Source organism: Chenopodium album, chromosome 8 (genome assembly GCF_948465745.1).
Source record: "Chenopodium album chromosome 8, dcCheAlbu1.1, whole genome shotgun sequence".
In the NCBI taxonomy this organism is placed as follows: domain Eukaryota; kingdom Viridiplantae; phylum Streptophyta; class Magnoliopsida; order Caryophyllales; family Amaranthaceae; genus Chenopodium; species Chenopodium album.
Genome location: NC_137841.1, coordinates 62,121,581 through 62,147,883, shown reverse-complemented (window position 1 = coordinate 62,147,883; position 26,303 = coordinate 62,121,581). Strand labels below are relative to the sequence as shown.

The following is a 26,303-nucleotide window of genomic DNA, read 5'->3' as shown; positions in this document are numbered from 1 at the left end:
TTTATTGTTAAATAATTGGTTAATTGCATGTGTAATTGGATGGCCACTTATTGCTCATGTATTCACTTTTATGCTTGCATTGAGAGATGAAGTCTAGTTGTGAGCCTTTTCTTATATGATTATGCTAGATTCCTCGTGATTACGGTTCCTTGTTTGAATGATATCGTAGTCTTAGTTGCAACAATTAGGTGAGAAATCTCAATTGCTTGTGCCTTAATACTTTCTTGGACCGATCAAAAGACAAACTCGAGTTAGTAGTCTACTTCCCATCGTTAAGACTTGATTGGCCTATCTTGTTAGTTGAGTTTGGTTTTAGGAATGCTTAGTGTTGTGGATTTGAAAGAAGGCAATGTTGAGTGCCCTTTCTATCACCTAATTTGTGTTCATGCTTGCCTATTGTTTTGATCCATTGGTTTGGTTGGTGTCGATTTCCATTCCCCCCTAGTACTTGTCTCCATAGTAGGTATCTAATCAAAACCCCCAATTTGTGACCGAACTAGATTGCAACTGTTTCATACTCTTGGTGTACTTACCCATTCCCTGTGGATACGATCCTCTACTTACCCTAGACTTGTCTTAGGTTGGTTTAGGTAGAAATATTGTTTGGTTTTAGGTGATTGTCCAACGACTGATAACATAAATTCCGTCGGAAGTTAGCGACGGAATTTTAATCCTTTCCGACGGAATTTAAGTAAAAAAAAACCTCCAAAACCCTAATTCAAAGGGCTCCCCTTCCCCCCTTTTATTTCTAATTTCTCTCACTCTCCTCTCACCACTTCTCTTCTGCTTCTCTCTTCTCTCCTCTCTTTCTCTCATCTTTTCTCTTTCCTCATTTGATCTCTCTCTCTCACCACCTCTCTTTCTGCTCTTCTCCTCTTCCCTCACTTCTCTTTCTGCTTCTCTCCTCTTCCCTCTTCTTTCCTCACTTCTCTTATCACGGATCTCCTCTCTCTTCTCTTATCTTCTCTATTCCAAACTAAAGATCTGTCGCGAGGAAGCGTTGTTAAAGGCGGCGCCGGCACGGGTTCTTTTTCTCACTGGTCTATTTCATTTATATTAATGGTTTATATGGTTAAATTTGACCATGAAATCTCTAGATCTGGAGGTTTCATGGTCGAATTTAGCCGTATTAAACCAAATTTGAGGAGAATTTAACATCTAACTTCGTGTTAAGGTATGTATTGGTTTTTTTCTTTTAATATTGTGGTTTTTTTTTTTAATTTTTTGGATGTATTGGTGGTTTTCGGCAGTAGTGGTTGTGATTTTTTTTTTGTAATTTTTGGGTTAATTTTTAGGTGGTTGTTTGGTTAGAACTGTAGATCTAGGTTATGTTTGGGTGGTAGATCTGGATTTGGGTTGGTCAGGGTTAAGTGGGGAGGGTTAAGGTGGTGGGTTTGGTTCGGTGAGTGTGGGTTGTTGGGTTTTCTAGGGCTTCGGGTAGTCGTGGTAAGGGTAATGGGTTGTGGTGGTTGGAGGCGGTGATACGCCGTGCCGGTGGTGGCGCGACGTATTTTTTTTTAATTTCGTAAAAGAATTTTCCGACAGAAATTACGTCGGAAATTTCCAACGTAAGTGTATCCGTCGGAAATTTACGACGGATTTTTCCTGTACCGGAAAAACCCCTTTCGAGGGAAAATTCGGTCGGAAATCCGTCGAAATAGTGTTTCCGACGGAAAAGGTGGTTTTTCCTACAAAACCTTTTCCGCCGACCAGTTTTGACGGAATTTCCGTCAAAAATGTGTTTTTCAACGGATTTAAGGGTGTTTCCAACGGAATATGGCTTGTTTTCTAGTAGTGGCAGTCTCCCCCAACTCAGTGGAGGCATTGTAAGATGGTCTAGATGATGAGTGTCATTTATGGCACTCATTTGGCTTCTTTTAGGATGAATTTCATGCTATTTTATAGCTTTTTTCTTTAGTTTTCCTTAGTTTTGTTCTTTATTTCTTTAGTTTGTGCTTTCTTTAGTTAGTTTTCTATCTTTGTTCATTTCTTTGTTTATTTGGTCTTTTTCCCTTTTATTTGCTTGTTTTCGTGTATTTTAAGGTTATGATCGTGTTCCGAGGATTCCCGAGCTTTCCTCTCATATTTCCCATCACTTTGGATGCCTCTCGCTTGTCATTTGGAGCTCAAGTTTGAAGGAATGCAAGGAGCAAGTTCATGAGATCGGTGCATGCGTTCGGTGGGGGCATCATCTTTGGCATGAACACACCAAAATAGCCATTTCAAGACTGCCTACCTTAGTGTTCATCATTATCACCAAGACGAGCGCACGAGGATGAGCTAGGACGAAGAAGAGGGGGGCTCCCCTGCTGCCAGGTGCGGGCGCGCACGAGGGTGGTGCGGCCGCGCACTTGGGTGGCGCGGGCGCGCCTGATGCGGGTGCGGGTACGGGTGCGCCTGCCAGGGCCTCTGTTCCATACCCTTTTTCTCGCGGCCGCGCCTCTCCCTTGATGCGACCACACCTTCCGGGGTTTCTTTTCTGACGATCTAACTAACTCTTATTTTGTATCTTTCCTTTATATAGTTTTTCCTTCTATTTTTAGAGGAGAACTCAATAAGAGAATAGATTAGATCAGAATTAGATCATAATTAGAGAGGTTTTTAGAGAGAGAAACTCTAGGTTTTTAGAGAGAGAAGTTCATGGTGGATTGTTGATTATTTGAAGAATTCTTCATTTCCTTTGATTTTTGATCAAGTTTGTAAGGATTCCTTTTCTTTAATTCAATCTTTAGTTTGATCTTTAGTTTGATTTCAATTGTTTTGTTGAATGTCCTAGTTTGATTGAAGTTTGATTGATTTGTGTTTGATTTTAGCTTGTTTGATTTGATCATGATGAATTTGTTGCTTAATGTTGTTTGATCTTAATTTCAATGGCTAGTGAGTAGATTGCTTGCTAGGGTAATGGTGAAGCATGTATGAGTAATGGATTAATGCTAATTGGGGAAAATTGATGGAGTTGACTATGTGATTAAATTAGTTGATGATCATGTGCATGTGTGTGATTAATTAAAGAGTAGCTAACTTTGATTGTTACACTAGATTGCATTGTAAGTTCACATTGATACGGACCATTGATTTGTGGCTTGCATTTAACGATTGAGGTGTCTTGTGACGTTCCTAGCTAGAGTTTATCGTAGTTGACGCTAGTTAGACCTCTAGGAAAATAGCTGTAGGGAATAAATTTCAAGCGTTAACCCCTTGCTTGAACCCCACTGTGATCATACACTAAAGTACGGTGGCGTCCAAAAGGGAAGAAGATAGAGCAAAAGAGTCGCCAACAAGTTTTAGGAACTTGTAAACCGTTCACAGGGTGAAGGTTACACCCCTTAACGATCCAAGAGATCGTCAACTCCATAAGGTCTAGAACCAAATAAGGGTTCGGGGATGAAGGTACAAATCCAACCTAAAAGAGATTGAACCTGCCCTAATAATAGGCCTCTACTTTATTCTGATCGTATTCATGTGCGCTTTCTAATTAACATGCAATCAATAGGATTAAACCTAAACCTGCTTATCTATGTTGGTTGAATTTAATGCACAAATAAATCTATTATTGGCGATCACTTGAAATTATAATCATATTAACCCTAACAAGATTATTAATTATCTTATTAAGCGTGATTACAAGTACAAATTTCCTTTAAACATGCATAAAAGGCGTGATCAAGCAATAACAATAAATATCAAGCAACATAATAAATAATAATCAAACAATAATCATCATAATAACAATTATATTAATCATAATAATAATAATCATGTTAATCATAATAATAATAATATTATTCATAATCATGTTCATGTTAACATTAAAGCATAATAATAGCAAGATCCTAGGCATGATACTAACAAGATTAATAACAAACCCTAGCATGTCACTAAGCAATAAAAATAAAAGCTTTAACCCTAACATGATACTAACAATCATAGATATTAGAAAAAACATAGGAAGCATCGTAACAATCATATTTAATATTAAAATTACCCTAGACATGATACTAGGAATATCATAATAACAATATAAACATGATTTCTACATCATAACATCAATAAATCATTAAAGTACTTACTTTGATGCCTCGTACCTCTTTCTAATAACAAAATACACACGTTAGTAACTTCAAGGAAAATAATAAACAAACAATTAAATTAAATAATTGAAAGAGAGATTTGGGACCAAACCCTCATAAATTAAACCTTTCACGCCTAGGGCGAAGGCAACTTCGAATATGGCTAGGTGTTTCTAGATCTAATGAATGCGGAATTTTGTATGTAAAAGCAAGTTTAGAAAAGAGAGAAAAAGAGATGGTGAATGAATGAGAGAGTGAGAGAGAATTGAAAACTGGTTGTAGGTGAATGAATAAGAATGTTGATGAGAATTGGTTATTGATGAGAATCGGTGAATGAAAACGGAGTTTTTAATACATTATTTATAGAGAAAATCAGCCAAAAAGATAAAATTAACAAAACAGAGCATTGGCGCACCTGAAACAGAGCTGGCGCCAACTCCAGCTGATTGGCGCCAGGCGTCAACATTAGCGCCAGGCGCCAATGCCTGGCGTCAGGCGCTAGTCTTGTTTTTGACGCGTTTTCGAAAATCAGATAAATTTGCCGGAGGATAAAATCGTATCTTTTCCTCAAAAACGCTCTTGATTTTTATTAAAACTCTGAAAAGTCAACAAAAGTCAATTTATCAATGCTAATTGAATTAGGAATGAAAAGAACCTTCTAGAAGAATTTAGAAGACTAAAACCATTCCTAATTGCATTAGGAATGATAAATCATATTAGGCCCTCCCCTAGATCATTGGGCCGCATATAAAGCTCAAACCGGGCCCAGTTTAGTAAATTAGCCATAACTTCCTCAATATTCATCGGAATTGGGCTTATAATATATCGTTGGAAAGCTCTTGCCAAGCCCCATCCAACTACACTACTATTGGACCCATATCATGGACCAACCAAACTGGATTGGCTGTTTTCTTAAAATAAGTTTTCAAAAACAGAGAGAAGAGAAAAGAAATTAAAACTATCCGCAACACTAAACTTTCCACACTTTTGCTTCACTCGATTATGATTCGACGTGAAAGACACTCATCACCGGGTTTAGTTTTGGGGAGACACAAATGGGTGTCTACAGAAGCCCCCACTTTGACTGAGTTTGGAGAAACGCAAGTTTTGAAAATAAAAGTCAAAAGTATCGATAGGGACGGAGAATGATTCAGAACGTTCTGCGATCCTAAACCACTCTTGTAACGCCGATACCTGCAAAACTAGTATTAGTCAAACAGATAAAAGAGTTAAGAAACGCGTATCTTGCACCGTCGAGCACACGTCTCTGAAAGTAACCGATTTGCTGTTGTATCCCTGTTTTGATGACCTCTTGCAAGCTAGAGAATGCCATCCCGCTTGAAAACCGCTACGCCTGTAACCACTTCCAATATAGACGATTGCTTCGCCTGAAACGATCCTCCTCCGCTTTCATAATATTCCACGTCCAAGGGAATACCATCGAAGATTTCTTCTCTTGAAACAATCCTCATCCGCATTGATAATATTCCACGTCTAAGGGAATACTATCGAAGATTATTTCTCTTGACCTTCAGTTGCTTTTTGACAACTTTCCACAATCTATGGAACGCCATCTTGCTGCTTGATTTGACGATCTTCCGCAATCTAGAGAACGCCGTCAATGAAATGTTGCTACATCTTGAGCCTTTTCTTGAATCATAGTGGCAACCTTTCCAATCATAGCGAAAGTCATCGAAGACCGCCTCATCATGAACCACTCTTCTCATATCTTGGTGACAACCTCCACAATCTTAGCGAATGCCGTCGAAGACCGCCCATCTCGTGCTATCTTCTCAAATATTGGGTGACAACCTCCACAATCTTAGCGAATGCCGACGAAGACCGCCCATATCGTGCTATCTCCTCAAATCTTGGGTGACAACTTCCATAATCTTAGCGAACGCTGTCGAAGACCGCCCATCTCGTGCTATCTCCTAAAATCTTTAGTGACAACTTCCACAATCTTAGCGAATGCTGTCGAAAATAACTTTACTTGAAGTCATCCTCAGTTGTTGCAATAATATTCCGAAGAAAATTACTGAAGACTAACACTTGTCGATCTTTAAAAGCCCGCTTGAACTTTACTTCCACTAAAACCAGTATGTCGGTGTCTCCGTGATGAGCCAATTCTTAGGCGCTTTAAGCTAAGTGAGACGATATTTCGTCAGGTCGATCACTTATTTGCGGTTGTAATCAAATCGACTACTCAATCATGTCAAATTGCTTATAAGGGCTAACTGGCGTACCAAGGAACCCGAAATTGTTGTTATGTCACTGCTGAGATATCTCTGGCGCCAGGAATTGGAGTAGTGTCTTCCCCATTCTGCTGCACCTGTATTTATTTTTTACTATAGAACTTTGCCAATCTCTTTAATCATCTTAGGGTTGACCTAAGGTTTAATGTCGCTTGACTTATTGACTCGACACGACTCAAGGCATAAACTTGACTCACTGTGATTGACTCGAGGTTAACTCGACTCGATGTGTTTGACACATGTGTTAGACTCAAATCAAAGTGATATGACACGACGTGACTCAATGTGTACATGGCTCGTGTGTGCATCGTAATGTGATCGCGCGACTCAAAAATGCAAAAAACAAAAATTTTCCGTCAATTTTGTGGAGGGTACCGACTTTCTCCCGAAAAAGAAAGACGCGAAAAAGAATCGAAATGTTTGAAGGTGCATGTTGAATGAGCTTAGTCAAATGTCATTTGATACTATCTCTCAAGGTGCAAGGATTCATCCTAGGCTATCTGAACTGTTGACTCAATGATGAAAGGATTTGGGTAACTTAGGCACGGAGGCTAAGCACTTCATACTTCGTGATGCAATGACAATTATGAGTGATTGATGAGTGATGTTGATATGACAAGGCATGCTTCAGCGTTATGTTAAGATTTCATGACAAAGGGTTCCTAAGGGAAGTATATTTGGTCATGTATTTGTGATGTGTGTGAAAGTGACACTAAAGCTAAGCCACAAGAGCTAAGTGTGTGGAAAAAATATATTGACAATAGTCAAATGGTGGTGACTCTTAGGCTAGGTAAGCTAATGATGTAGGGATCAAGCCCCCAAGTCTAGCTCTAAGTGAATAGGGATGAGCATTGGAGATCCCTTGATATGATCATGGTGAAAGTGTGTGAATGTGAATGCATGTTTATTACGGCCGCACCTCGATGTGAGGTTGCCTACGTATCAGTTAGGAATCAGGCCGAACGTAGCTCTAGCCAAACCTCGCACAAGTGTGTATACCTCAAAAAGGTCTTTTTAAGGGTTGTAACGTGGTTCAGCTAAAGGTTTAAAGAAGAAGGGGATAAAGGCTCAAGACCCTAGATAATCCCCCAAGGTGTGCAACCTTGCTTTTGAATCTTTATATTTATGCTTGAGTTTCTACTCTTTTTAGCTCTTTTTTATCTTTTGCTTTAGCATCTATTTTATTTTTATAAGTGTGGGCAATCCCGATCATGCGGTCTATCACTCACTTGGCATTCATGTTTCTCAGGCACGGTACCGAGCACTCGATAAGAGACGCAATCTGAGACGTGTTCTTATCAAAGACATTTTCATATCAAAGACATTGGAACACTTGCCCTTTTGTACACTTTATTTATTTATTTTTTTTGCTTATTTTTTTTGCTATTTTAATCTTTTGAAGTCACTCAAGTTTTTTTTTAGGATTGCATAAGTTGCACACCATCCCATCCCAAGGTTAGGTAGATGTAGGTTGAAAAAAGAAGGGTCTATCGTTAGACGAGGCTCAAAGTGGTTTATGAAGAAAGGATGTATAATTGAAGGGTGAAATGAGATATGATGTGGCTACAAGGGGTGCCTCAAATCATTGGTATACCTTGTGCTTAATTCGACATGGGTATTTTTTTTTTTAATGCAATGTAATGAAATGATCATATATAAGGAAATAAATGCTCATTTTATTAAAAGAAAATAAATAATGATCCTACAAAATAAATCTAAGGAGAAAAGAAAGGTGCCTATGCTAGACTTATTGGGAAAGGGGTAAATAAAAAAAGAAAAAGAGGTCACGAAATCTTGTCGTTGAAGCTCGCCTCTTGTCTTGTGTTGTTTCCTTTATCATCACTCGCTCTTCTTGTTAACTAGAGGCATGGGAAGCTTGTTATTATCAATCAAATGTTGGATAACCTCCTTTAGCTTCCAACAGCTCTCAGTAGTATGACCCCTACCTTGATGGTACTTGCAGTGTTCGTCTGGATTCTAACTAGGCAATCTCTTTTCAAGTGCGGGATCTTGAATAGGTCCAATGCAAGTAATGAGTCCTTTGTCATGGATTCGATCGAAGGCAGTATCGTAGCTCATCCCAATGGGGGTGAAGTCTTTCCTTAGTTGCTTCTTAGATCCTTGGTTATCTATGGCTAAAAATTCACTGAGATCAAAGGTACTAACATTGTTACTAGAGTGGGCGTTTTCGGAAGAAGAAGGATTGTCGTTCTTCTTTCCTTTCCAGCCACCGTGGTTACTATTGTTAGTAGCTTTTTGCTTTGCGAGGTCATCTTCGATTTCAATTCCGATGTCATAAACGGCCTTGAAAGTATTCAGATTGTGTTGATATTTTAAATGCTTCGAATACTTCTCTTGGAGATTCTTGATAAACATCCTCAGAGACTCCTTTTCGGTGGGGACCTCAATCATCTTAGTGGAAGTTTCCCTCCACTTATTAAAGAAAGAAGTAAAGCCTTCATTCTCTTTTTGTCTTAGCATCTCAAGTTGTCTATGATCGGTTTCAACTTGAATATTGCACTTGTACCTATCAGTGAAAGCGTTTACTATCGATTCCCAGGTAAAGGTTTTCTCTTTGTCAAGGGAGAAGTACCATTGTTGGCAAACGGTCTCAAGAGATAGTGAGAATAGAGAGTGGAAAACCTTCTTATCGATACCCTTAATTTTCATTATAGTTTCGAAAGCTCTTAGATGGAAGTAAAGGTTATCTATTGCCTTGAATTTAGGGATGTCAGTGGCGTTGAACTTATGCGGAAGAAGTTCCTTGTCCAGCGAGACCCCTTGTGAACTCATGCCCTGAAATTTATAGTCACTAGATAGCTTTCTCAAACTTTCTTGGATGAGTTTCATTTATTGTTGCTTCACGGGATCATCAATCTTAAGTGTGAGGAGCTTCAGTGTCTCAATTACGGTAACCAATTGGTTCCTAAGCTCATTGACTTCTTCTTGACTTGCCATTATCTTTTTAGCCTTCCTCTTTTGACGAATCGGTTTATCAAAAAGTGAGACTTGAATAAAGAGGTTGTCCTTGATTAATCGCCCTTCTCTCCTCGACCAAGTACTGTGGAAAAGGAATTTGGGGATATTCATTGTTAATTATTTGACTTAAACTTTATTCAACATGCGATGGATGGAGGAGGTGAAGAAAGATTGGAATATAATGTGAAGGAAAATGATGTAGACGGAGGGGTATGGAAAATTAGGAATAGAATGTACCCCCCAACTCAAATGACGGAAAAGACCGACTCATGCATGAACCTAAGACATGGTCATGGTGATGTTTACTCAAAGTGTGTGCTAAGACTAGTGAGTGTAGGTGACATGTTAAGACTCGTGTCATGACCATGTGGCTAGACTATGTGACTAGACTTAATTAATGACTCAACAAGGTATTATTGACAGCGAAAATTAACCGAATTAATTATCAAACCGGTTAATTAGACACTAGGTGATGACTCGACCAATAATCCGAACTGTCGGCCAAACGACAGAACTAGCGTCATACTGTGTAGCTTGGCGCCAGACGATAGAGCTATCGCCAGGCGCCACACTCCACAAGGTGGCGCTACAGTCCAAACCTTTGCGCCAATGTTGGAGCTTCAATTTGGGACTGTTTTCGGTGTTATTAATCAACTGGGGTATGCCTAAAGTCGTACTAGGTCAATTCTGATTAAATATTAGACTTTATTAACTCTAATTAATTAGGCAAAGTTCTTTAAGTCATTAATTTATTTAATCTCAACATAAGTCAAACAAACGGTTAAGAAAACATAGAAAATATGCACAACAAATAATGCACAATTAGTCAAGTAGGCACAATATGATGCAAGGAGTTTGCAACCTAACCATGGCTCTAGTTCTCTAAAGTTCGGGATATGGTTTAGTCAATAGAGGGTCCATGGTTAATTGTCCGGATGCACCGCGCGGAAGCCTAACCGTGAAGGGTTGGCGCGAGTGGATGGGACACCGCGAGTTTTAGAAAAAAACTCGCTTCCATGGTTTGGTGAATTCAACAATCTCGGGTGTACCCTTTGTTGCACATAGCGTTCAATCAGGTAGATGGAGCATGAATTCCCAGAGGGTTATGTCCATATGTAGAACACATATGGGTTTCAGAAAAGTGAGAAAAAAAATTCAATCAGGAAGTAGGATCGAGCAAACAATACGAAAAACCGGTCGAAATTAGAACGCATATTTCTGGCTCGATATTGAGGGAAATTGGCGCCAGCAAACAGAGACTGCCGCCAGTTTTTAGCTGTAGCGCCTAGCGCCAATGCTGGCGTCTGGCGCTACAGCTAAAAGTCTGGCGCCAATTCTCTGGCCCCTGGCGCTACTTCCCACATGCCTTAGCAGCTTTCTGTGCTCGATAAAATTTTCCAGTTTTGCGCGGTGTTATTTCGGTCCTAGTTGTGAAAGATATTTCTCAAATTTCCTACGTGTAAAATCCTATGTTTATAACTCATTACGGATGGTCTTTCCAATGAGATCTTTTTTATGCATATGACAATAATGTTAATCAAAATTACGCACATGAAATACTTAGAAAGTTTCGAGTCTCATCCACTCATTCTAAATCATTGCCGAAATAAATTTCAGGAATTAAAATAGAAATCTTCCCCAGTGGAGTCGCCAAAAACTGTAGGGAATAAATTTCAAGCGTTAACCCCTTGCTTGAACCCCACTGTGATCATACACTAAAGTACGGTGGCGTCCAAAAGGGAAGAAGATAGAGCAAAAGAGTCGCCAACAAGTTTTAGGAACTTGTAAACCGTTCACAGGGTGAAGGTTACACCCCTTAACGATCCAAGAGATCGTCAACTCCATAAGGTCTAGAACCAAATAAGGGTTCGGGGATGAAGGTACAAATCCTACCTAAAAGAGATTGAACCTGCCTTAATAATAGGCCTCTACTTTATTCTAATCGTATTCATGTGCACTTTCTAATTAACATGCAATCAATAGGATTAAACCTAAACCTGTTTATCTATGTTGGTTGAATTTAATGCATATATAAATCTATTATTGGCGATCACTTGAAATTATAATCATATTAACCCTAACAAGATTATTAATTATCTTATTAAGCGTGATTACAAGTACAAATTTCCTTTAAACATGCATAAAAGGCGTGATCAAGCAATAATAATAAATATCAAGCAACATAATAAATTATCATCAAAATAATAATCATCAAAATAATAATAATCATCATGATCATAATTAAAATAATAATCAAACAATAATCATCATAATAACAATTATATTAATCATAATAATAATAATCATGTTAATCATAATAATAATATTATTATTCATAATCATGTTCATGTTAACATTAAAGCATAATAATAGCAAGATCCTAGGCATGATACTAACAAAATTAATAACAAACCCTAGCATGTCACTAAGCAATAAAAATCAAAGCTTTAACCCTAACATGATACTAACAATCATAGATATTAGGAAGAACATAGAAAGCATCGTAACAATCATATTTCACTAGTAGAAAAATACAAATAGGCAACCCCCTAATGGCACCGGTTCAGGCCAAACCGGTGCCAAAAACCGGCCTAAAAATGAGCAGGTTTTTAAACAAAGAGAAATGGCACCGGTTCATATCAAACCGGTGCCAAAAATAAAAAGGGCACCGGTTTGAACCGTTGCCTAACCGAACCGGTTTTTAATTATTAAAAAAAAAACCCACCCATTGAAATATACCCCCAAACCCTAAATGTGCCTATTCTCTCTCCTCTCCCCTCCTCTCCTCCTCTTTCTGAAACTCCTATTCACCATCGATCTATTTCTGAAACTCCTCCTCCTTTCTATCACTCGAAGACGAAAAAGAAATCAAAGACAACAACAAATCGAAGACCAAAAACTGCGCATTTTAATCGATATCTTGGTTTTTTTTTTACCATTTAAATCTATTTATGGGTTTTGTTTTTCGATTTCAATTTTGATTGTGTTGTTTTCGATTTTGATGTTTTTCGATTTCAATTTCAATTTCGATTTTGATTTTGTTTATCAAGTTGCATGCGGTTTTGGGGTTTTATTTTCGTGATTTTTAGGTTTTTTTTTTTCGATTTTCAAGTAATTTCGATTTCTGGGTTTCTTTTTTCGATTTTGTTTTTTTTTTCTATTTTTGGGTTTTGTTTTTCGATTTCAAATTTGATTGTATTGTTTTCGATTTTGATTTTGTTTTTCGATTTCAATTTCAATTTCGATTTTGATTTTGTTTTTCAAGTTGCATGCGGTTTTGGGGTTTTATTTTCGTGATTTTTAGGTTTTTTCGATTTTCATTTTTTTTTCAATCTCTGGGTTTATTTTATTTTTGTTTTCTAGTTTGTTTTAATCAAATTTTTAATCAATTTCGATTTTGATTTTTTTTTCAGATTTTGATTTTTTTTTGGATTACAATTTTTTTTGTTTTCTGGGTTTTTGTTCGATTTTAATTTTTTTTCGATTTCTTATTTTTTTTTCTGGGTTTATTCGAATTTTGTTATATTTATTTTTTGGTTTTTTTTAATCGAATTTAATTTTATTTATTTTCTGGGCTTTTTTTAATCGAATTTAATTTTATTTATTTTCTGGGTTTTTTTAAATCGAATTTAATTTTATTTATTTTGTGGGTTTAATTATTTTTTAACTGTTTTGGGTTTTTTTTCGATTTCTAATTTTTTTCTGGGTTTATTCGAATGTTCTTTTTTATTTTTCTATTTTCTGGAATTTTTATTTGGAATTTTTTTCGCAGCTTAATTAAATCATTTTAATCGATTTATTTTGGTTGTTTTAATTGGTGCAGGTACATGAATTTAGATCTTAAATTGAAGAATCAAGATGCAAGTATATTGATTTAGATGTTGTATTTTTTTTATTGTGAAGTTGTAAATTTTTATTTTGATTTATATTGTAATTTTTTTTATTTATGTTGTAATTTTTTTATTTTGATTTATATGTTGTAATTTTTTTTATTAATCTATACTGGAATTTTTTTTATTATATATATGTTGAACAGATTTGATTATATTGATTGTGATGTTCTATTTATATTTTGTATTCTCATTTTATTATATTTTATTTAATTTTTAAGTTAAAAAAAATTAATTTTTTTTTGCACTTTTGGCACCGGTTAACCGGTGCCAAAAGTGGTGAATTAATTTTTTTTGGTACTTTTTGGCACCGGTTTGAACCGGTGCCTTTTTAAACCCCTTTTTGGCACCCCCCCACTTTGGCACCGGTTCAAACCGGTTCCTTAGGCCGGGTTTGAACCGGTACCAAAGTCATTTTTTCACGTAGTGTTTAATATTAAAATTACCCTAGACATGATACTAGGAATATCATAATAACAATATAAACATGATTTCTACATCATAACATCAATAAATCATTAAAGTACTTACTTTAATGCCTCGTACCTCTTTCTAATAACAAAATACACACGTTAGTAACTTCAAGGAAAATAATAAACAAAAAATTAAATTAAATAATTGAAAGAGAGATTTGGGACCAAACCCTCATAAATTAAACCTTTCACGTCTAGGGCGAAGGCAACTTCGAATATGGCTAGGTGTTTCTAGATCTAATGAATGCGGAATTTTGTATGTAAAAACAAGTTTAGAAAAGAGAGAAAAAGAGATGGTGAATGAATGAGAGAGTGAGAGAGAATTGAAAACTGGTTGTAGGTGAATGAATAAGAATATTGATGAGAATTGGTTATTGATGAGAATCGGTGAATGAAAACGGAGTTTTTAATACGTTATTTATAGAGAAAATCAGCCAAAAAGATAAAATTAACAAAACAGAGCATTGGCGCACCTGAAATAGAGCCGGCGCCAACTCCAGCTGATTGGCACCAGGCGCCAACATTAGCGCCACGCGCCAATAGCTGGCGCCAGGCGCTAGTCCTGTTTTTGACGCGTTTTTGAAAATCAGATAAATTTGCCGTACTGGAGGATAAAATCGTATCTTTTCCTCAAAAATGCTCTTTGATTTTAATTAAAACTCTGAAAAGTCAACAAAAGTCAATTTATCAATGCTAATTGAATTAGGAATGAAAAGAACCTTCTAGAAGAATCTAGAAGACTAAAACCATTCCTAATTGCATTAGGAATGATAAATCATATTAGGCCCTCCCCTAGATCATTGGGCCGCATATAAAGCTCAAACCGGGCCCAGTTTAGTAAATTGGTCATAACTTCCTCAATATTCATCGGAATTGGGCTTATAATATATCGTTGGAAAGCTTTTGTCAAGCCCCATCCAACTACACTACTATTGGACCCATATCATGGACCAACCAAACTGGATTGGTTGTTTTCTAAAAATAAGTTTTCAAAAACAAAGAGAAGAGAAAAGAAATTAAAACTATCCGCAACACTAAACTTTCCACACTTTCACTTCATTCGATTATGATTCGACGTGAAAGGCACTCATCACCGGGTTTGGTTTTAGGGAGACACAAATGGGTGTCTACAATAGCTTGATATGCTCTTTTGGTTGCATGATTGGTCTTCCCTCACATTGCTTGACTTAGTCACTTTAATCTCCCAATTAGTTGAATCCGTTACGATTGCATGTGGATCCTAGCTCTAGCGTTTTACATACTTGATTTCAATTCGTTGTTTAGTCATCCTTGTCCTAGTTTACATACCTACCCCCTACCATTTCGGAGTAGCTTGACTTAGGCAATAGATAATCGCCCACCGTTCCTTAGTGGTTCGACCCTCAACTTACCATTATACTTGTGTAAGGGTGTGTTGAGAGATTAAAAATTTTGTTTGGCCTTGGGTAGGGGTTAGTTTCAACGACCTAGTCTCAACCCACGCCAAAATGGCGCTGTTGCCGGGGAATGGTGTTGTGATTGTGTATTGTTGTTGAGTCTATTCCATCTTATTCAAAAACACAAAAAGATTTTTCTTCTTTCTTTTAGGCTACACTTGTAGCCGCGTTACTAACAATTTCTTTTAAGTTTTTGCATGCATAGTAGAACTCGTGATAGGTCCTTAGTTCCTTTGGATCCGGAAATTGAAAGAACTCTTTCACAAAGAAGGATAGCCAACCGATCTTTGAGCCTAAGTTCCTCAAGTGAAGAAGAGTTTGAGGAAGAAGAAGAGCAAGTCATGGGAGAGAATCCAAGATTAGCTTTGAAGGAGTTGGGAATTGCCGGTGCTTATAGGTTTGAGAGCGGCATTGCTCCACCTACAACACCGGCGAACGATTTTGAAATAAGACCGGCCATGATTACTTTGATAGAACGGAGGCAATTTAGTGGAGCCAAGAGTGAGAGCCCGTTGAATCACCTAAAGGAATTTGAGAAGTATTGTAATACTATCAAGGTGAACGACATTTCTCAAAAGTTCATTCGGCTAAAGTTGTTTCCCTTTTCTCTTATTGGTCGTGCCTTAGAGTGGTTGGATAAGGAGGTTAAGCCCAATTCCCTTAGGACGTGGGATGAAGTCACAAAAGCTTTCTTGTCTCGCTTTTACCCACAAAAGAAGACGGCGGAGGCTAGAGCCTTGATCTAAGGATTCAAACAAAGGCCTAATGAGAATCTCTATTAAGCATGGGAGAGGTACAAGGAGTACCAAAGAGAGTGCCCACATCATGGAATTCCTACCTATCAAGTGATACAAATTTTCTATGGAGGCTTGAGTGCCCAAGGTAAGTCATGCCTAGATGGAGGAGCCGGAGGTCCTATAATGAATAGGACGGAAGAAGAGGTAGTTGACATAATTGAGGATGTGGTGAGATACTATAGAGATTGGCAAGAAGGAGAGAGGGAGTCTACGAGCAAGAGTGGCTCGACGGTTTATTCGGTGGATCATCTCAACGCGATTAACTTGTCCTCCCAAATTTCAAATCTAGGGAAGGAAGTGACATCGATCAAAGCAAAGCTTGAGAGTGTTTCTACGAATTCATTGAGTCTTACCTCCCAATCCAAAGGGAGAGGTACACTTTCTAACTCTTCTCCTTCTACTTCCAATAACATGCCAAGTGGTTGTCTATTTTGTGATTCTTGTGGATCTTATGATCATGATTCTTCCATGTGTTCTCAAACTTTTGTTGATGGATGTGATGATGTTGAAACTAATGAATGTGAACATGTGAACTTTGTGTCTAATGCCAATGGTGGTTAAAGGTTTGATGGACCTAAGAATTTTGGCAATAGGAATTCTCATCCCCAATGTGGTTTCGATAACTACAACAATGGAGGCTATAGGAACCAAGGAAACCAAGGTTTCCGAGGTAACTATAACAACCAAGGTTATAGTAATCAAAACCCAAGCCATGGGTATGGAAACCAAAGTCAATCTCAAGGCTTTGGAAACCATTACCATAATGGTGGCAATAGTCAAGGCCGAGGCAATTGGAACAACAACCAAAATCGAGGAAGTTTTCAAAATAACAACCAAAGGGGACCCCCACCCGGTTTTGCTCCAAAGCCTCAAGGCAATGGTGAAAATTCTTATTCCCAACCATCATCATTTAAGACAAATTTGGAAGAAATGAATGATAACCAAACCAAGATCATCAACACATATATGGCGGTGAGTGATAAGAAATTTAATGAGATGATGACTCATAACAAAATGCTTAAGACACAAATAACCCAACTAGCGAACACTCTAAAGGATTATGCTAGTCCATCCTCTTTGCCTTCTCAAGGAGTGGAACCTAAGAAACCCGTGTATTCTATCACCACTAGGAGTGAGAGAGTTCTTAATGAGGGAGTTTCAAGGTCCATTGAGGAGGATGAGGAGAGGAGTGACCCAAGAGAGGAAGTTGAGAAGGTTGTGTCTAATAGCGTGAGTTATGAGGAGGTGCAAGAGAAAAAGAGGAGTAGTGAGAAAGAGCGCGAGGAAGTGTGGAGACCCGACCTTCCATACCCACAAAAATTCTTGAGGCACAAAATTGATGAGCAATTTGGAAAATTTCTTGCTACGCTTAAGGAAGTTCACCTTTCTATCCTCTTCACCGATGCAATTACCCAAATGCCTAGGTACTCTAAGTACCTTAAGGAGATTTTGAGTGGGAAGAGAATGTGTAATGAGGTTGATTCGGTTGAAGTTGGGAGTTGTTGTAGTGCTTTCATTCATAATGAGTTGCCCAAGAAAATGGAGGATCCGGGTAATTTCTCTATTCCATGTGAGATCAAAGGGAAAATGTTTGATAATGCCTTTTGTGATCTTGGAGCTAGTGTGAGAGTCATGCCTTATTCCATTTTCAAGAAACTCAAGCTAGGTGAGCTCCTCCCATCTAACATAACCCTTCAAATGGCCGATTGGACTATTATGATTCCAAAGGGGAGAGTTGAGGATGTTCCTCTTGAGATAGGAGGGTTCACTATTCCCGTTGGTTTCATTGTGCTTGAGATTGCGGAAGATGACCATATCCCTATCATTTTAGGAAGACCTTTCTTAGCCACTTCGGGAGCCTTAATAGATGTGAAAGGAGGTCGTATTACCTTGAGAGTTGGTAAGAAAGAGGAAAGCTTTGAGTTGAAACCAATGCATGAGTCTTTGTCTCTTGTGCAAGGAATTATGTGTGCTAATTTCCCTCGCTCTATTGATAATGTGTACATGATTAATTCTTCAACTAACGATGTTCTTGAGAATTGTGATGATGCTCTTTCAAGTTTTGATGGCAAGAAGGTTAGTGAAGAGAAAATGATGATTCCCAAGCTTATGGACGAGGAGGAAGTTGAAATTCCTCATTGGTTTGAGCTCTATCCTCAAGATGAAGGGGATGTTTCCATGAGTATGGATGATGAGGAACCATCTACAATGAACAACAAGCTAAAGAAAAATGCTCGTGATTCTAAGAAGAAGAGAGAGAGAGAAAGAAGTTACGGAAAGAAAAATTTGCAATTGAAAAGTCTTTGAAGGAAGTTTCATCAAGCAACAACAAGAGGTTGCTAGAAGTTGAAAAGGAATTTGCTCTTTCCGCTACCTTGAAGAAGGTGGGATTCTTTGACCCTCCATGATTTGGAGGAAGGGTTGAGATTAGGACCATAAGCAAGCGCTTCCCGGGAGGCAACCCAGAGATTTCAAACTTTTCTTTTTGATTTTTGGATTTTTCTTATTTTTCCTTCTTTTAGTTTCGTTTCTTTCACTTTTCTACTTGTTTGGATTTGTAGGTTGCATTTTTGGATTGGATTTTTCTTATTTTGAATATGCCTCTTTCATTGGGTTCAATAGCCCAAATGTTGATCTTGATCGATAAACCCACCGATGAACGCACCAAAAAGTAAAAAAAAAAAAAAGAAGAAGAATCGGGGTAGGCAGGTGCGGCCGCGCACCTGGGTGGTGCGGGCGCGCATCTGGCTAGTGCGGGCACGCATCTGCCCGTGCCCCCCCCCCTTATCTTCCTTCCTTCCTTATTTCATTTCCCCTTATTCCTCCTTCATAGCTTCGAACCCCATCATCCTCAAACCCTCAAAACCGCACCACACACTTCAACAACTCATCAAATTTCAACCCAAATCACTCAAATTTTCACTCCAAATTCACTAAAACCTTATACATTTTCATCCAAATCATCAAATTCATACTACTTTCAGCAAATTAAACCTCCAATCTCTCTCCTCCATACTTGGGTATAATTTGGGGTTTTTCAATTTGGTGGAAATTGGTGGCTAAAAGTGGTTCAATCTTGCTTCATATATGGTATAATCATCTTCTCTAGCTTTTAATTGCTTAATTATGTCATATTTTTGCAAGTTTTGATTTGTTCATGAGCGTGAATAGTGGTAGTATCAACTTTGATGATTTTGATGATTGATATTGGTTTTTGGTTGATTATTTAAGTTGTTTGTTTTTTGATTTCACCTCACATTGTGTTGTTTGTTGATTTTGTAGCATTTGTGAGCAATTTTGTTGAGAAATTTGGAATTTGAATTTTGGTAGTTTGGGTAGTAAGGTGCTATTGTGGTATTGTTGGTTCTTCTTGTGATTGTTGATTGTGTGGGAAGAAATTGTTGGTTGTTTGGTGTTGTTTGGTAATTTGGATTGGAATTTTGATTGGCGGATATTAAAGTTCTTGGTTGGTGATTTTGCGGATTGTTGTTGGAAATTTTGTGATTGGTTTTTGTGATCCTTGCACTTGAAGTTCATCATGTCGAGAGTCCTCAAAAACCTTGTCAGGAAACGCAAAACAAATACATCCACTGATGAGTCTACCCCAAGCACATCCACCTCCCAAACACGCAACCCTACTCCACCACCCAAAAGAAAATTCCACGATCAAAAACAAAAGAACAGGTACCATAAATTAAAGGAAAACCGCTCCCTCAAACCCATAAGACACTACTTCCAACCCGACATGTCCGCGTTGGGGATTGATGAGGATGTAAGGGAGTTGTTGATCAACCTTCGGATGGGCACATTCATCTCCCAAAGTTACCGCACCTATGTTGAGCCCACTCTTGAGTTCTTTGCTACGATTGAGATAGTTCCCGTAGAAGGTCAATATAGGGTTCGATTCCAGATTTTCAACAACTTCTTCGACCATTCCTTAGATCAATTCAATGCCGCTCTAGATTTTGATCCTCATGGTGACATATTGGATCTAGAGCCTTATATTTTTGAGGAATATGATCAGGATTCTTGGTGGGATGATATCTCTGGAGGTGGTGAGTTTGTCACCAAGCAGGCCAAGATTAGCAATGTGTATCAGCCTTATCTTTGGGTTGTTCACCGTCTTTTGGGGTACTCGGTTTTCCCCAAGAAAGTGTTGGGCAAGATGAGCAAATTGGAGCTCAAAATTTTATGGTTGGCCACTAGAGGAGAATATCGTGGCCGGTTGAACTTGGGGTACATCTTTGCCACTTATTGTGTAGCTTTGCAAGACCGGGACACCGGGGAGATTCCTTATGGGGGAATGGTCACTAGGCTCTTGACCAACCTCCACCTTGATCATCATTTACCATATTGCAAGCCGGTTGGAGATGCCGACTCCATATACCTTGATATGAAACAATTGGGGCAAATTCAATTTATCTCCAAGCATTATGAGGAGGGGCATTATGAATGGCTTCGAGATAACAAGCATTGGTGCTACCTTCCCAACCCATCTTTGACATCTCTCCGCCGGATGGACACCTCTAATGTGTGGCATGTCCCCAAGAGCTTCCGTCGCCCCTACTTTGACTCCGATGAGGAAGAAGAAGAAAAAGAAGAAGAAGAAGAAGAAGAAGAAGAAGAAGAAGAAGAAGAAGAAGAAGAAGAAGAAGAAGAAGAAGAAGAAGAAGAAGAAGAAGAAGAAGAAGAAGAAGAAGAAGAAGAGGAAGAACAACAACAATAACATCAACAACAACAACATCTACAACAACAACAACAACAACAACAACATCATCAACAACAACAATATCGACAACAACAACAACAAGGGCAAGTGCAACAACCTCAATTTTCTAGCTCCGACTTGGAGGCCCTAAGCAACCAAATAAGTGGGTTGCAAATTCTCTTGGAGGGCATGTATGACCAAGAGTTTGAGGCCCTCTACTCCCAAATGCGAGGTATTTCCAATATGCAACAAGGTATGTTCATACAACAACAACAACTCTATGATGCGGAGGTTAACCGAGGGAACCTCACTTCCCCGGTTAACTATCCTTACTTTCCGCCCCAGCAAGGTCCTATACCTTCGCGTGGGCATCCTTATTGGCAAGAGCCTTTAGAGCCCGGTACTGAGCCTCGTTCTTACCCGGACGAGCGTGGTAACTATAATTACCTTGCTCCCGGAGGGTGTGATTATAGGGGTGACCCTAATTACCCCTATGTGCACCCTAACCATCCATTTGAGCTTACCTTGCCCGAGCAATTCACACCTCTTGCCCCTTAGCAGCAAGATAACTTCAAGGGGCATTATGGTTGGCCCGAGCGATTCACCGAAGGTTGGGCTCCTTACTCACCCCCAACCTTCGATGACTACATTGGCGACAATGACTCCAATGAGGCTAGGCCAAGTGGTGGTGGTAATGATGAGTCTTAGTTCCCTCACTTTTGTGCCTTTTACCTCCATCCCTTATGTTTATGTGCTTGATTTGTATTGTTGGGATGTTGAGATGTATTCATGTTTGTAGACACCTAAAAATGTCTCCCCAAAACCAAACCCGTTGATGAACACCTTTCACCGCCATTATTGGTCGAGTTGAGTATTTAATCTTTGGAGTGCTTAAATCCATGTTCTATCCAATATATTTCATGAACCAATCAAATTTCTAGCTCATTTCCCTAAACCATAACCTATTTTCCACTTTTCGTGTCCACATCGCAAAACTGAGAGAAACTGATTTTATGTCTATAAAATTTTGATCCAATTATTATTTTTTTGGATAGGCATTTAAATAATATTTCCAACCATATATCATAAGCCCAATTCCGAGCTATAACGAAAAAAAAATATGAGCAAAACACTAAACTTGGCCTAAAACCGACACCCTTCCACTAAAACGGCCATATCTTAAAATCTACATATTATTTTGACTTTATTCTAATTGGGTTAGAAATTAGACTTGATAAGATTTCCAATGATATATTATATGCCTTATTCCAAGTTACGGATCAAAAGTTATGATTATTTTAAAAACGGGTAAAAAACTGAAATTACCGCGCATCAGCGAAAATGCCGCGACGCGGCAAAAGCTGACGTGTCACGGGGCTTATTCCCGTGACACGGTGCCCATTTTTGTAATTATGCACAATTTTCTCCCGTGTCACGGGATTTTTCACTGTGTCATGGTGCAATTTCCCGTGTCACGGTGCCCATTCCGTGACACGGGGATATTTCGTGTAATTTCCGCGTACTTTTTACACTGTGACACGGCATACTGCATTGTGCCACGGTGGACAATGTCGTGTCACGGCACTTCTTCCCGTGTCACGGTGCACATCCCGTGCCACGGGATTGCTCCGTGTTTTCTCCGCGTAATCCCTAAACGCGTTTTCACTTCCCGTAACCTAATTATTTCCCGCGTCACTCAGTTTTTCCCCGTATCACAGGATCTTCCCCCGTCTGACGGTGCCTGTCACCGTGTCACGGTGCTCTTTGTCGTGACACGGTATTATCTTTTAGGGTTTTATCTTTTTAGGGTTTCGTGTGTTCCCTCTGCTCATTTTCCCTATAAATAGGACCCCCCCTTTCTGCAGTTCGGGGCACCAATAATCATTCTCTCTCACCTTACACCAAAAATCATTCTCTTCTCCCTCTTTAACCTAATTTCTAGCCTCCTTATTCTTCCATAATAATTCCCCTAAGCACTCCAAGGAGTCTATACTTAACCCGAGGTTCCGTCCTTAAACCAAGGCGTGAAAGGTACAAATAACTGAGGGTTTGGACCAAATCAACTCTACTTTTTATTTAATTTAATTTTCATTTACTTTATATTTTTTTATTGAAGTTACAAACAGTTTATTCATGATGTAGCAATTTAAAGGAACGTGCTGAATGTAAGTAATTAATTAAATTAAATTACTCTTATCTTATTTTATATTGCTAGTATCATGATTAGGTTATTTTATATTTGATTTGACTAACACTATTATTGTTAAATTGCTTCCAATATTGATGTTATTCTATTATTATTTTGATCACCATATTGCATGTGTAAAGGGAATATGTAATTAAAAATAACGCCTAATAAAATAATTTGGACAACCGGTTTAGGTTCCTTTTTAATCTTATTGTTTAATCAAGTGATCACAATATTTTAGAATTATGTGTTGCATTAATGTTCAACTAATTTAGCTTAATAATAGTTTGGAGCAAATTGAATTTTTGTTTGTATGCCTTTGAGATCGCAGGAATCACTTTTCACCATAAGAATCGAGTAGAGGCCAACACGGGCGAATGTGACTCCATGACTCACTTCGTACCATCATCCCCGATCCTCCCTTCGTGGTTCCGAACCATATGGATTTAGTATTCTCATGGATTATGAATGGGGTGTAACCTTCACGGGTCAATCGTTGTTGCCTTTGTTGTCCCTTATTCGTGGTTGCCTTTTTATGATCCGTGAACGGTTTACAAGTTCCTTAAAAACTTGTTGGCGGCTCCCTACTTTATTTGTCCCTAATCGTATTATGTCAATTCCCACTTCCTAAGAGTGCCAAGCATATTCAGACATGCTTTTAATGCAGGCGCACTTCGAACGACACCTACAATGTTTAGCTTGGGGGAACTTCTTTGTATCTCGGTTGCCAATATTTGTTGTTGTTTCTTACCTTGTATTTTATTTGCCTCTTGCATGATGGTTTTCATATCTTGGTCTCTAGTCTTGTTGATGCTTGTTGCTAGTCCCATGAGCTTGTTTTGCCATTGTTGTTGTGATGATTTCCTTGTGATGATGTTGATTGTTTCTTGCTCCCTTATATCCAAAACCCTTATATCCAAAACCCTTGAATCCAAATCCCTTTGAATCCAAACCTTGTAGTCTAATGTATTTTAGTTAGTTAGTTGTTTAGTTGTTTACTTAGTCTTTCTTTATTTTCCTTTTTTGTCTTTGTTAGCTTAGTTTTGCTTAGTTGTTTAGTGTTTTTGTTAGCTTCGTTTAGTTTTACTTTGTAGTATCTTTTTATTTTGCTTTGAAGTTACTAACCTTTTTCTTTGTTTATAGCTTCTTTTGCTTTTCTTATTCTCACATGGCTTTTTGATGATGCTTACGATTTTGGAGCGCAACGAAGGTGGTTCTTTCTATCGCCTTTGTTAATTATGCTAAGCATAGATAGCCCGGTGAGACCTTTCCAATTTTTCTCTTTATTTTCTTTGGATGCATAGATTAGGTTTAATTTAGGGGAAGTTGAACGGTTCGAGGATGATTGCTTGTTAACACGTCATGTGTTTGGGATCGTTGACGATGTTGTCATTCGATCACTTGTATGTCGATTGGGATATATGTGTTTAACTTGCTTTCTAGTTCCTTTCTCGATTTTTTCCTATTCTTCCTTTATCTATGGTTTTCCTTTTCTTTTCTTTTCCTTTTATTTTTCTTTTCCCTTATTTTTACTTTGTTCTTGTCTTGGTATGTGGTATGCTTTTGAGGCTTATTTTTCACCCTTTTTAGTTTTCCTTATGAATTGGACTTTGTACATTGGACTTTGTCTTTTGAATGAATTTCTTCCTAGGTAGTAAAGGTATGCACGGTTTGAGACTATGCTTGGTTGACTCTAGGATAGGTGTATGCTAGGGTAGTTGGTTTGAACTAGGAGGATCATGAAGCTGGATTCTACTTGTTTGTGGCATGTTGGTAGTTTCTCCCTATAGTCGATTTGACACCACTAGTGAGTTTTTGCTACATCCATGTGAGGTTCATTATTTTTCAAGCCTTCAACCTAATTTGAATGAGCGGCGTGGATCCTTGACTATTGCAGACCTAATCTATAAATCTTGATTTATGATTCTTCAACCCGAGACCGAGCTATCTAGGGAAGACAAAGGCATCTTTTCGGGGTGGTATTTTTCATTTTTAGGATAGTTTGTTTCATCTTTGTTTTTGGGTTTACATTTGCCTTCTTGCAACCATTTGAGCCTATTACCTTCTTTTCAAGCCACATCTTTAGATATTTGGCCTTTTGTTTCATTTTCTTTCTTTTCTTTTTTGTTGTGAAGCAATTGATCATTCTTGATGGAGTTTGTGGTGAAAAAGTTGGGATATGTGGTTCCCTTGATTCAAGCTTGTGTTATATCTTCTTTGTGAATAATGGCAAATGAGTATGAGTAAAAGCCGTCCTTAATTATAAAAGGCATGGACAAATAAGTGCAATAATTGAAAAAGTCGTCCGAAGTTGGAAAGAGGCAAGGACAAAGCATAGCAAACAAAACAACATAAAAATTTGAAAAGTAAAAAACTTCAAAAATATTTTGATGTATTCTTTTCTCCTTCTAAGCATTGAGGACAGTGCTTCATTTAAGCTTGGGGGAATTAGAAGCGTTTACGCTTTTTGTACATATTCTTGTGAGTATAGCTTTGAATAAGCTTGGGGGTGTAGTTGTTTTTGTTTGGTGATTTCTTGATCGTGATGTTGAGGATTGATCACCCTTTAGCTTCACTATTTAGGAAAATCGCCAAATTTTAAATTTTAGCCTACCTTCACCCTTTATGCCTTACGTTACAACCTTTGGGAAAGCCCTTTTGACCTAGAAGTTGAGTCACTATTCGGGGGAGCGAATCATGGGTCATTTCCTAAGCAAAGGTGGTGCATAGTCAAGATTGTCGAGTAGCCTAAATAAATCTCTTTTTTTTCCGGTTCCTTCTAGGAATCATCGGGATGCTCACTAAGGGGAGATTTGAGACTAGTGGGAGAACGCGGTAAGATAATTTGGGATGAACGTGGATTGTGATGTCTAGTTCCTATGCTTAGCATACCTTATGTTTCAATCAACCTTGGATATGTTGGAACGTGCATACCTTGATTGCTTAAAAAAGATTTTCATTCATTTTCAATGTAGTCTCTTTGTAAGTCCATTTTGCAAAGGTTTTGTTTTCCCTTTTCCCTTTTTGTTTTCTTTTTATGGTTTTGCCTCTTGGATGTTGGGGGAGAGTTATGGGTAAACTCTTAGGATACCCTTACGAGAGCATTACTCGTCCTCTAGGGCGATCTAAGGGTTTAAAATGGCTTGTTGTAGCTAAAAACAACCATGATTCCTACGACAGTGAGTCTTAGTGTATATTCTCATCTTGAGTCTTTCTTTTTCTTTTTGAATAAGTCTTTCATCCTTATTCTTTCTTGCTTTGTTTTGCTCGAGGACGAGCAAAAGTTTAGCTTGGGGGAATTTGATGAGTGTCATTTATGGCACTCATTTGGCTTCTTTTAGGATGAATTTCATGCTATTTTATAGCTCTTTTCTTTAGTTTTCCTTAGTTTTGTTCTTTATTTCTTTAGTTTGTGCTTTCTTTAGTTGGTTTTCTTTCTTTATGCATTTCTTTGTTTATTTGGTCTTTTCCCTTTTATTTGCTTGTTTTCGTGTATTTTCAGGTTAT

At 38.1% G+C, this 26,303-nt stretch overlaps 1 non-coding gene and 1 pseudogene across 1 annotated transcript; one reads left to right on the top strand and one right to left on the bottom strand.

Moving 5' to 3' along the window:
* LOC145643130 (uncharacterized) overlaps positions 1-26,303 on the top strand; it is a 313,811-nt pseudogene that overhangs the window by 51,300 nt on the left and 236,208 nt on the right.
* On the bottom strand, positions 15,830-15,935 carry LOC145556878 (small nucleolar RNA R71). Its single transcript, XR_014091970.1, has one exon. It is a non-coding gene; the product is annotated as a small nucleolar RNA R71 (small nucleolar RNA).